Below are 12,858 nucleotides of genomic sequence, written 5' to 3'. Positions count from 1 at the left end.
AGAATGAAAAAGATGACACCTTGATTCTTTTATTTTATTCATTTTATTATTATTTTTAACCAATTTACAATATTAACCTTTATACACTTTATTTATTACACCAAATGCCAAACCATCATATCCCACTATCACTTTAATGGACTAATTACCAAATAAGGACTTCCACTTTAAAGTTCTATAGCTATTTAATACCTTTAGCTTATAGAATACAACTATTGCATTTTAGGCGATTTAGTCCTTTTTGCTTAATTAATTATCGAAACGGTAAAATTTTTCAACGAAACTTTAATACCATCTTATTGCTACTACATAAATATTTATAAAAATATTTACGACTTGGTTTATAGAAACAAGGTCCCGATACCTCATTTTCTAAACCCACTTGACCTTAGGGTCATACTACTTGAACTTAATAAATTGCTTCTCAAACAAAACTCACAATATCAAAAAAAATTTTAAAATCACAATTAGCTTGTAAATATTAAATATAATATTTACAAACCTACTCGTTGAATTTGGTGGCCCCGAAACTACTATTCCGATTAACCCTAAAAACGGATTATTACAAGGGTACACACTTTTATTGCAACCAAGTGGCAACCGCCCTGAAGAGATATGGAGTTAATCATAGAATGACTACTACTTATCATCCACAAACTAATGGACAAGTCGAAGTATCGAATCGACAAATTGAGAACATTCTTGATAAGGTTGTAAACCCTTAGTGGAAAGATTGGTTTTTCCGATTGGATGACGCTTTATGACCATTGCGGATAGAATAACAAACTCTATTAGGGATGTCGCTGTATCAATTGGTTTTTGGGAAAGCACGTCACTTGCCAGTTGAACTGGAACACAAATCAATGTGGGCAAATAAGCAAGTGAACATGGACTATCAAGCAGCTGGAAAGAAAAGACTGTTGGATATCATTGAACTAGAGGAGATTAGGAGAAATGCTTATGAAAATGCTGCAATTTACAAGGAAAAGACCAAACGATGGCATGACAAGATTATTTTGCAGCGATAATTTATCACAAGTCAATAGGTTTTATTATTCAATTCTTGACTCAAAGTGCACCTAGGTAAATTGCATTCACGTTGGTCTTGACCTTTTGAAGTTGTCGACGTATTTACTCATGGTGTAGTCACAATTTGAGATTTACATTGTCGAAACCATCCCTCGATTTAAAAAATTTTAATATTTTAAATTTGATGAAAATACGAGGGGAATCGACTTTTGAAAAATAGAAATATGGGGAGTCGCCACCGATCCTTTTGTTTTAGTGTGATCGGATCACCTAAGAATTTGATTATTTTAATAAAACACTTTTGGTTTACTAAAACAACGATTCTGGTCTACGAAAATATGAGAAAACGGGCTCGGGAGTCAGTTACGTATGAGGAAGGATTAGCACCCTCATTACGCCCAAAATTGGTACCAAATCGATTAAATATTGTCCTTATGTCTAAAATTAAAAAAGTTTTTGAAATGTGGTTCTTGTTAATAACATTTGAATAACCCGAGTTGGTTGCCAAAAATCTTCTTGTTTCGACGTCCAAAAGTTTATAATTTGAAATTAACAAAAGGATGCCCAACTGTTTGGTCCAACAAAAAACCGAAACCCAGCACAGTAGGGCACGATTCCTCGAATTTCCAAACATTATCCATTGCCTTACCTTAAAAAATAAGGGTGAAATCCCGAAGGGATCTTTGATGGTTTTGAGCAAATGAAAAAGCGCAACCCAACACGATAGGGCTCGATTCTCAAATTGCCAAACATCGAACATCACATTCGTTTTGAAAGGTTTTTAATAATTATGAATAAATACCTAAAGGAATACTCGATCGTTTTGAACAAACGAGAAATCACAACCCAGCACGATAAGGCATGATTCCCGAATTGTCGAACACCAAGCATTGCCCTCGTTTTAAAGGATTTTTAGAAGAGCCGAGTGAAATTTTGAAGGGATATTTGATTATTTTAAACAATCGAGGAATTGCTACCCAACACATTAGGGCACGATCTCAAAAATTGCCAAATACCGAATATTGCCTTCTTTTTAGGGATTTTAAAAGACACGAGCGAAATTTCAAAGTGATATTCGATTATTTTGAGCAAATTCGAAATTGCAACCCAACACGTTAGGGCACGATTCCGCGAATTGCCAAACATCAAATCTCATCTTCGTTTAAAGGATTTTAAAAGAAATGAATGGGATTTCGAAGGGAAATTTGATTATTTTGAGCAAATGCGAAATTGCAACCCAACACGTTAGGGCACGATTCCGCGAATTGCCGAACATCAAATTTTGTCTTCGCTTTGAAGAATTTTAAATAATCGTAAAGCTAGCTTAAAACGCATTAATTCGATTTGAAATAAGATGAAATTAATTATAAAAAAATTGGGTTTTAAAACCACATTTCAAAAATTAAGTGGAAAACGATGATAAAGGGTGATATGTGTATGTGTAAAACACGACAATGAAGGAGTGGAGGCGAAACAATTTATTTAATCAACTAACAAGGCAATTAACTATGATCAATCTAAAATCCATGACTCGATATTCAAGCATGCATGGAGAATAGTTGACATAACACACATGAAATAATTATGAAAAAGAATAAAACCCATGAGACTAAACGACATAAAATTAATACTGAATAGAACTTCTAGAGAATGATGCATTGGTGAGCAAACCAAACTTATTAGAATTAGAGGTAATTAGTAAAAAATAAGATATAAATAATTTTAAAATAGGTGCTATAAAATGAAGGCACAAAGAGAACATGTATAAACATTATAAAGATGATACATATAAATTTAAAAAGCAAATGTACATAAGATAACGTGGAAATGATAATATGTAGACTTAAATTAATGTACATAAATCAAATATGTGTGTTAATATAAGTAAGGAGAAAAACAATTTTAATTTTACGCGAAATATATAAAACATATTAGAATAACAAAATATAGGTTAAAATGCATGGATAGAATCAACACATCATTAGGTGTATGAAATACTATTAACTTGATTATAATATATACTTATGTGTACAATAATACAAAGGAAGTAAATATTTAAAGTGTACAAAATGTGGTAATAATATTAGAAAAAAACATTTAAAATAATGAAGAAACAATTATTAAAGTGATTTAAAAAGTAAAATAATTGATTAAGAATAAAAAAAATGGGTATAAAACAAAGAAAAACTTAATTAAAATTAAACTAAAACAGCGGGGACCATTCGAAAATAAAACAATAGCAATAAAAGTACCAATAATCAATGTGCGAAGACAGTTAGGGACTAAAACTGGTAATATACCAGATCCCAAAATACTGCGTTTGGGTGCGGATCCATTTGCAAACGAGTGTAAACTACATAGCTAAATTAATAAAAAAAAGAAATAAAATGAAAGCCAAATGAAACATGGTGCAGCAGGGAGGGACCGGTGCTGCAAATAGACCCTCGTCGCGAATATGCGCGGGTCATCGGGGCAGCTAAACGGATCGAGTTTGGGCTCCACCAAACGACGTTGTTTTTGAGCCATTGAACTGTGCTTGAAATGGCGTCGCATTTGGCCCTTTAAAAAGGCAAAAAACTGGGTCACTCGGCTGAACCCTAGCCCCTTCCCCTCTTTCAGTGGTTAACCGACCCCCAAGTGCTCCTCTCAGCACTAATGCGCCACCACGAGCGACGGTTTGCGCGTTCGAGCCCTAAAGGAGGGGTTTTCGTCTTTGAAACCCCCATTCAGACTTCGATTTCGACGAAGTGAAGGGGGAACGACGGCTAGTTTCGCAAGGTAAACCTCTCTTTCACTTTCTTTTTTGTTTTTGAGATAGATTTCAAAATAAAAAGAAAATAAAGGCGTAAAAATGAAAACAGGGAACAACCTTTGCAGAATATTCAACTTCTTTGTATTTGATTCCTCTTTTGTTTGTGTAATCTGTTCGTAGTCTCTTTTTACAATCGAAATTCAAAGGCTTTATAGCCGAATAACTAAAGAAAACAACAATTTTTGTCCTCTGCTTTTGTATTGGCTTGTTGCTGCTTTCATTTGTTTTCTTTTACAGGTACGGAGCACGGGGCTGTGCATTGGCGCTCGGGTACGGGTCTAGGCTAGGGTACGAAGGTGGTACGGTCGTTGCGAGGCTGTTGCAGCGTAAGAGGGTGACCTAGGGTTCCCGAAAGTGTTGAAGTTTTTGGGCTTTTTGGGCTATTCGGGATTGGGCTTATTGGGCTAGGATATTAAGTTTGGTTTTTGGGTCATATATTGGGCTTTATATATTTTTTTTATTTTTTTGTTTTGTTTTTGTTTGTTTTGTGTTTACACGGGCCCGGGCAGATTTGGCCCATTACTGCTGCCCCTCTTTGCTCATTGTCGTGTAACGAGAATAGAGCAAAGACTATAAAAAGGACCAAATTTGCCCGGTCTGGCTAAGTCTCAAAATCTTGATCCTCATCTTCCCCAAAGGTATTCTGATGTCTTCAGGAGTGTCGAATTGGCTATCTTCAACTTGCTTCTTGGAAACTCAAGAACACCAATCTGTTATTTTCGATCTGCTCTCTACCAATACTGAGATGCCAAATCTGCTATCTTCGATCTGCCCTCTGACAATACAGAGATGCCAAATCTGCTATCTTTGATCTGCTCTCCGCAAATGCAGAGACGCCAAATCTGCTATCTTCGATCTGTTCTCTGCCAATACAGAGACGCCAAATCTGCTATCTTCGATCTGCTCTCCGCCAATACAGAGACGCCAAATCTGCTATCTTCGATCTGCTCTCTGCCAATACAGAGCCGCCAAATCTACTATCTTCGATCTACTCTCCGCCAATACAGAGACGCTAAATCTGCTATCTTCGATCTGCTCTCTGCCAATACAGAGACGCCAAATCTGCTATCTTCGATCTGCTCTCCGCCAATACAGAGACGCCAAATCTGCTATCTTCGATCTGCTCTCCGCCAATACAGCGACGCCTAATCTGTCTGGTCTTGTAGGATCTTTACTTCTTTACTGCTTCTCTTCTTCAAGTGGCCCTATTGCATTTCTAAAGGTGTAAGAACTGTTGCTTTGATCTATTCCACTGTGGCTACTTGAGGCTTGTTGCTTTAATCTATTCTTATGTAATTAGCTTGATCTGTTCTATCGCGACTTCGAGAAGATAAGACCTACAATCTTTAGCCCAATTCACTACAACCTTAGGAAGCTAGGACTTGCTTAAATCTGCTTCGCTGCATCTTCAGGAAGCTAAGATTTTTCGTCTTTGATTTGCCTCACTACAACTTCAGGGAGACGAGATCTACAATCCTCAGCCTACTCCACTACAACTTTAGAGAGCTAGGACTTGCTTAAATCTGCTTTACTGCAACATCAGGAAGCCTAGATTCGCCGTCTTCGATCTACCCCACTGCAACTCAGGGAAGCAAGATCTATAATCTTCAGCCTACTCCACTACAACCTTAGGGAGCTAGGATGCTTAAATCTGCTTCGCTGCATCTTCAGGAAGCCAAGATTTATTGTCTTTGATTTGCTTCACTACAACTTTAGGGAGGCGAGATCTACAATCCTCAGCCTACTCCACTACAACTTTAAAGAGCTAGGACTTGCTTAAATCTGCTTCACTGAAACATTAGGAAGCCTAGATTCGCCGTCTTCGATCTGCCCTACTGCAATCTTAGGGAAACAAGATCTATAATCTTCAGCCTACTCCACTACAACCTTAGGGAGCTAGGATGGTGGCTTAAATCTGCTTCACTGCAACTTCAGGAAGCTCAGATTCACCGTCTTCGATCTGTTTCACTGCAACTTTAGGGAAACAAGATCTTGAAATTTTAGCCTACTCCACTACAACTTTAGGGAGCTAGGTTTGTGGCTTAAATCTGCTTCACTGCAACTTCAGGAAGCTTAGATTCACCGTCTTCGATCTGCTTCACTGCAACTTTAGGGAGCTAGGTTGGTGGCTTAAATCTGCTTCACTGCAACTTCAGGAAGCTTAGATTCGCCGTCTTCGATCTGCTTCACTGCAACTTCAGGGAAACAAGATCTGAAATTTTAGCCTACTCCACTACAACTTTAGGGAGCTAGGTTGGTGGCTTAAATCTGCTTCACTGCAACTTCAGGAAGCTCAGATTCGCCGTCTTCGATCTGCTTCATTGCAACTTCAGGGAAACAGGATCTGAAATTTTAGCCTACTCCACTACAACTTTAGGGAGCTAGGTTGGTGGCTTAAATCTGCTTCACTGCAACTTCAGGAAGCTCAGATTCGCTGTCTTCGATCTGCTTCACTTCAATTTCAGGGAAACAAGATCTAAAATTTTAGCCTCATAGGCCCATGCTTATGCCGAATAATTAGGATGCTATGATCAACATGAATCAATTGTTCCTAACTAGATGTGATGTTTGTGTCAAATAATTGGAATGCTATGATTGAAATGAATCGAATGCTTCTAACTAGATGTGTTATGAATGATATGGAAATGAAAAAGACCTAGGTATCATTGCTCGTTCATCAGGACATTATCACTGGCGTATTACGCGGCCACCTTGTTCAGCTGGTATTTTTGACAGAAAACCCAAAGAAACACTCTCAATCTGCTCGGCAAGCTTGCCCTACTGAAATTTTATTGAGTTTTTGCTTATCCAACCCACTGCAACTCAGGGTATAGGATCAATTTGATCATCCTTCGGGTGTAATGACTCTGTGTGCATGTCTGATATTCATGTGAATGTGGAATATCATTTTTCTTTTCCTGATAACAATCCCCCTTTTACACTTGGGTTGACATTGCTCGTCATTTGTCAAGGTTGTATCACCGATGAAATATCTTGCCTCTTCATTCAATCGATACCTTTGATAGAAAATCCGAAGAGATAGCCATAATTTAGACTCCTCCTTCTCAAACATTTCCATTCCTTAGGTTTGGTGGGTTCTCAACAACAGTCTTGTTTCAGGTTCTTGTACTATTTAGAAGCCTCTCGAGTAATATGCAAGCCTTCTTTTATGAAAGTATTATTGGTCCATTAATCTTTATTTCAATGCAACATGCTCAAAAAAGATCAAAACAATGGACAAGAAGGAAATTGGGTAAGAGCACAGCTCGAAGCAAATAAGTTAATTAAAGATTGCAAATGTAACAAGAAGGCAATTAACTCAACATGAATGGGTTAATCAAAGATAACGATGCAATAAGAAGGAAATTTATTGGGATGTATCTTGAAAAGAATAAGGCAATCAAAGATAACAAATTCAAAATGAGAAAAATAGAAATTAGGTGCCCCAGATATCGCAGCTTGAGCTTCTCTGTACTAACTTCTTAAGGACCTTTCTGATCTCAATATGTGTTTAGGGGATCCGCGGCACTTTGTCGATGCCCTAAGATGTAGAATACTTTTTTATTGTTAATTCAGATATAGCAAGACTACTGTATGCCCCATCTTGATTCAAATTTGAGCTGTCCTTTTTGGGTTTTCAACTCAAAATTCCTTTTGGCCTCAAGGCGCCCTTTGCGAGTTTTGTCGGGTTTTCAACTCAAAATCCCTTTTGGCCTCAAGGCGCCCTTTGCGAGTTTTCACCTTGGCCTCTCATTTTCTTTTCTTTTCTTCTTTTTCTTTTTCTTCTTTATTTCTTTCTTTTCTTTTCTTTTTTTTTGAATATCTCAAAGCATCATTTGAGGGTTTTCGCCGTGGCCTTTCACTTTCTTTGGAGGTCCTTTTGTGTAAAAGTGAACTTTTCAATGCCAGGTCCCCCTCGTGGAATCATCTGAGAAGAACCTTTCCGATGTAAGCTTACAACATTAGGTCATGTCATATGGCTTTCAACCTCATTTCTTCAAATTCAACTGATCATATCAGGGTTAAATCTATCCTGCCTAATCCAACTTCAGCTAAGACTTGACCAAAAGAAATCTTTCTTTCAAAATCCATCGAACAATGTATTGCCCCGGTGAAGGTTCTGGCCGACGTTTGACAAATATAGAGGGTAAATGATAACTTTTGTATGCCAATATTTACAAGACTCGGTCATTTTTCACTATGGCTTTTGTTCTATTGTTTGCTTTTCCCTTTTTTTCTTTTTTTTTTTATATTTTTGAACTTTTTGTCTTTCTTTTTGGATGCCTTTACTGCACTGTAATATGGTGTCTGATCCTTGAACAAATTGCAAACTTTTGACATTGTGCAAATGTATTTGAAGATAATCCTTTTTTACATTACTTGTCAGCAACCGCTTCTCTTTTTCTTTCTTCTTTTTTTTTTGAAACTTGAAATTTGAAATTTGACGACTATTAATCTTGTAATTATTGACACATGAAGTGACCCTCACCCCCTTCGTGACTGCCAAGATGAATTGATGAGAATGGCCTGATAACATCCTTGCCTCGTATAGGGAAAATTTGTGAAGAAATGAATGTGGCTTTAACCAATGTAATCCTCTTCCATGGTGGATCAACAATATCTAAACCTCATGATTCAACTTCTTTGTATTTGATTCCTCTTTTGTTTGTGTAATCTATTCGTAGTCTCTTTTTACAATCGAAAATCAAAGGCTTTATAGCCGAATAACTAAAGAAAACAACAATTTTTGTCCTCTACTTTTGTATTGGCTTGTTGCTGCTTTCATTTGTTTTCTTTTGCAGGTACGGAGCACGGGGCTGTGCGTTGGCGCTCGGGTATGGGTCTAGGCTAGGGTACGGAGGTGGTACGGTCGTTGCGAGGCTGTTGCGGCGCAAGAGGGTGACCTAGGGTTCCCGAAAGTGTTGAAGTTTTTGGGCTTTTTGGGCTATTCGGGATTGGGCTTATTTCGCTAGGATATTAAGTTTGGTTTTTGGGTCATGTATTGGGCTTTATATATTTTTTTGTATTTTTTTTGTTTTGTTTTTGTTTTTTTTGTGTTTACACGGGCCCAGGCAGATTTGGCCCATTACTTACATGATAGACACCAGTTCAAAGTAAATGGACGGAGGCTGAGACACTATTTTGACAACAGTGATCAAAAGCAGGCAGAGACTATTAAATTGGTCAAAAAGTTTACTTTTTAATTAGTACTTTGTGATTTTAGTTTATTTTATTTATATTTTGTTAAAGTTTGTTTTCCTTCCTTTTTGTAGAATAAATTAGGTACCTTTGTCGACGCATTAAAATTTTACTGTCGGCACATTCCATAAGTCTATACTACCATTTATTTCTCTTCAGAATTCAGGGAAATTCAAATTCCACTGTTAAATCAAAAATCACTTAGCCGTTTGATCCTTCTGAGCGAGCACAATTTCTATTGGACATAACTCTTCCCGTCAGCCTTATATCTTTCCACAAAACAACATGTCTCTCTATCTTCCTCTTTCACTCACTATAAATCCTCTCCCACTATACCGACTATCACGCATTAAAACAACCATTTTTATTTCTTTTCTCTTCTCAAGATCATATATTTTTAACTTTAAGTCATTTTCCCTTAAAACAAGATGGCAAAAACTAGAGGCTCGGTCAAGAAAGCCACCAAATCTGCTGGAGAACATGCGTCTTCTGTGACCACAGCCCATGAATCAGAATCCCCCTGGCCAGTACAGACAAAGAAGCTAGTAATCTTTTTGAATAAAGCAGCAAAGAAACGATTTCACAACAACATGTTGAAGGAAACTTCTATCCCTGAACAGGGCATTTCCTTTCGCCACAACAAGACTTGGGTAAACAAATCTATAAGATCATCTTGAAGTTAAAGTGGGAAACATTTTGCACCCATCCTGAAAGCTACTCCCCTTCACTAGTACATGAGTTTTATGCTAATCTCTACGATCATGAGTTAGAGTTAATTTACGTTCGAGAAGGTTTAATACCATGGGACGTTAAAAAAATCAACGTACTGTACAACATCAAGGTCGATGTTGACGAACACTCTGAGTTTATTGATGACATCACAGATGAAAAACTAGACCTGTTGGTGAGAGACTTGTGTTTCAAGGGAGCAGTATGGACCGGTTCCCATCAAAAGAATTATACGATGAACCGTCACTTCCTGACGCTATAAGGAAAATTTTGGTTTCATTTTGTCAACTGCAGACTAAAACCTTCTACTCACAGTACCACAGTCACCCTTGACAGAATGTGTCTGATACATTCTATCGTCAATGGCAGAAAAATTGATGTAGGCGTAATACTTTCCTAAGAAATTACTGACTGCACCACAAGGCAGATTGGGATCTTGGTTTTCCCAAAATTGGTGATGTTATTGTGCCAGCAAAGAAAAATCATGCCCCATACTAGTGAGGAAGTCTTGGAAAATAAGGGCCAATCAATGAAGCTTCTGTAAAAGAAACAAACCTAAATACAAAGACATCATTATGGCACAAACTGAAGGATATCGAAAAACTGGTAAATTCCATCAACAACAGGCCACTCAGGCTTATCTCTACAGTAGAAGATATGGAGAAATCCCAAAATTTGTTTTATACTTATACCAGAGCCTGGAACAGTTCTATTGTAGCCACATTAGGCCAACTAAGCCCATCCCATTACCAAAATTCCCAGTGTTTCCACCAATCATTGAGCGAGTAGTGATAATTTGGAGCAAGCTAAGGTGAGACCGGAAGAAGTTCCTGAGGTAGTTAGTGAGAAGCAATGCAATTCATTAGCAATAGTGGTCTACACTGGACCACTCCAGGTGGCCTCTCCTACACAGGAAGGAACCGATGATGCTGGGGTAGAGCCTGGAACTGAGAAGTAATTCAAAGACCGTGCAAAGCCCAAAGAAAAGAATAGAAAGCGCTTTAACGATTAAAAAAACGAAAGAAGGATAAGAAGAAGAGGAGAAAGAAACATCAAACAGCCATATCGACAGCTTTAGATAACTGAGTTAGCTTATTTTAATCTTTAGTTGTAGTATTCATGCATTGCATGTAGCTGTAAGTTTTATTTTGATAAGTATACGTTGTCATTGCATTTTTTTATTGTCATTACATTTTCATGTTAGTGCATTGGGGACAATGTCAAACTTTAAGTTTGGGGAAATGCACATGGAGCTTGGAAAATGCACCCACATTACATATTTTTTCTTTTAGTAATAAAGCATGGAAGGTTTAATTATAATTAATGAAAATTGTTTGAAAATTTCTATTACATCCAGTGCTTAATTCTTGAATCATGTGAATTATCAATGAATGAGTTGGATAAATTTGACAAAAGGTTGTAGGTTCAATTCTTTGATGAATAGATTAGGTTGTATTAGCAATGGATGTCTGCTATCATTCCTTAAATCTTGAATGAATTTACTTTTTACAGCTGCTTATATATGTATATATAGTTATAAATTAGCAACACTCCAAAGCAGGGGTACAATGGAATGTTAAAAATGGAAAACTCTAATACAAGCGTTAGAAAAATCTATCTGGCCAAAGGCTGTCACTGCATGACTGTGTGTTGCCCAATTACGTACTCCCTAGGGGTTTGTTGCACCCCATTGTTACTTTTCAGGAACAAAGGTACAGTAATGCAACGATATCCCTTATTCTAACAAAAATGTATATATATAATATAAATACTTAGTATTGTACAATAAATGCTGCAATAATAGATAGAACTTAAGGTTTGAAGCATGATGCTAGCATTGATGAAGTTGCAACCTTATTAATTCATGCTTATGAATTGTCAATGTAATATTTTTTCATCTGAATGTGATTCATCCATTGTAATCTTGCTAGTTTCTGTTTTACTTGAGACAAGTAAAAACTCAAGTTTGGGGGTGTGATAGTACTAGATAGAACATAGGTTTTCCCCCTTACTTATTGGTTAAATTGTTCCTACTTAGTTATCCTTAGCATGCATTTTAGTATTTTTGGTTTAGTAAATTTCATTTTATAACTCAGTGAATCCTAGCCTCTTTTATCCTTAATTTTACTATCTTTTTGCACTAATGTCGCTGCATAAGTGAATTCCATATTGCATCCAGAATTGTCACCACACCTGAAAGCTATCCGGATAAGAATTAAAATTGCGTAAGCTGTCCAATCTAGTATAACCAACCTATACGTACAAGGACAAAATAATTTTGTAGAAAAGACACCTGTACTATTGGAGGAGGACATAAAAGGTGGATGTGAGAAGAAAATTAGAGCTTTCTTTTTTTTGAATCATCATCTTCATCATCCGATCTTGAAGCTTGCGGCCATGGTAGCTTAAGCCTCTCACGGGTGAGCCAACGTGAAAACCAGATACAAACTATCTTTTGACTAGAAGACCTAAGTGAAAAACAAGAGGGAATAGAGAGATTCAGTCGAGTTGTTTAGGAATAGTATTCTCCACTCGTTTCTTTCTTAGTTCTTTATGAATGCTGGTAATTATTCTCTATTTTCTGTTTGTATAGAAGTACACATAAATTCTTGATTAAATGTTATCTTATTCAATCTTGCTTTTATTATTTAATCTTGGGGTTTGAATGTTTTTTAACACGGAAGTGTTATTGCAGTCAATGACACTGGAAAGTGTAGTAATAGTTTGAGCCAACAAGTATTACAACAGAAGTTGAGTGAGGATTAGAGGAATTTAGTCTACTTGTTCTTAACAGTGTCGTATTGCCATTAATTAGAAGGTAAGGTTAGTATGCATGTTTAAGTCTTGGATTAAATAGAGGAGTGGCGCTAAGTAAGATATACATTGAACTTTATTGTTTCGACAATCATCTATCTTTTCATACCTTGTGAACACTTAATATTCTGCTGAAGACTCATGTTGGGGATCCCAGTTTATCATTATCATATTTTATTTTATTTTTTTCAAGTTATTGTATCGACAACTATTCTCACAATTTATCTCGTTTCTATCTAGTTGTTGCATCAACATTAATAGACAAAAGACTACCA

The sequence above is a fragment of the Gossypium hirsutum genome, chromosome A06, assembly GCF_007990345.1.
Source record: "Gossypium hirsutum isolate 1008001.06 chromosome A06, Gossypium_hirsutum_v2.1, whole genome shotgun sequence".
NCBI classification, from domain to species: Eukaryota; Viridiplantae; Streptophyta; class Magnoliopsida; order Malvales; family Malvaceae; genus Gossypium; species Gossypium hirsutum.
Note: the sequence above shows the minus strand (reverse complement) of the source record.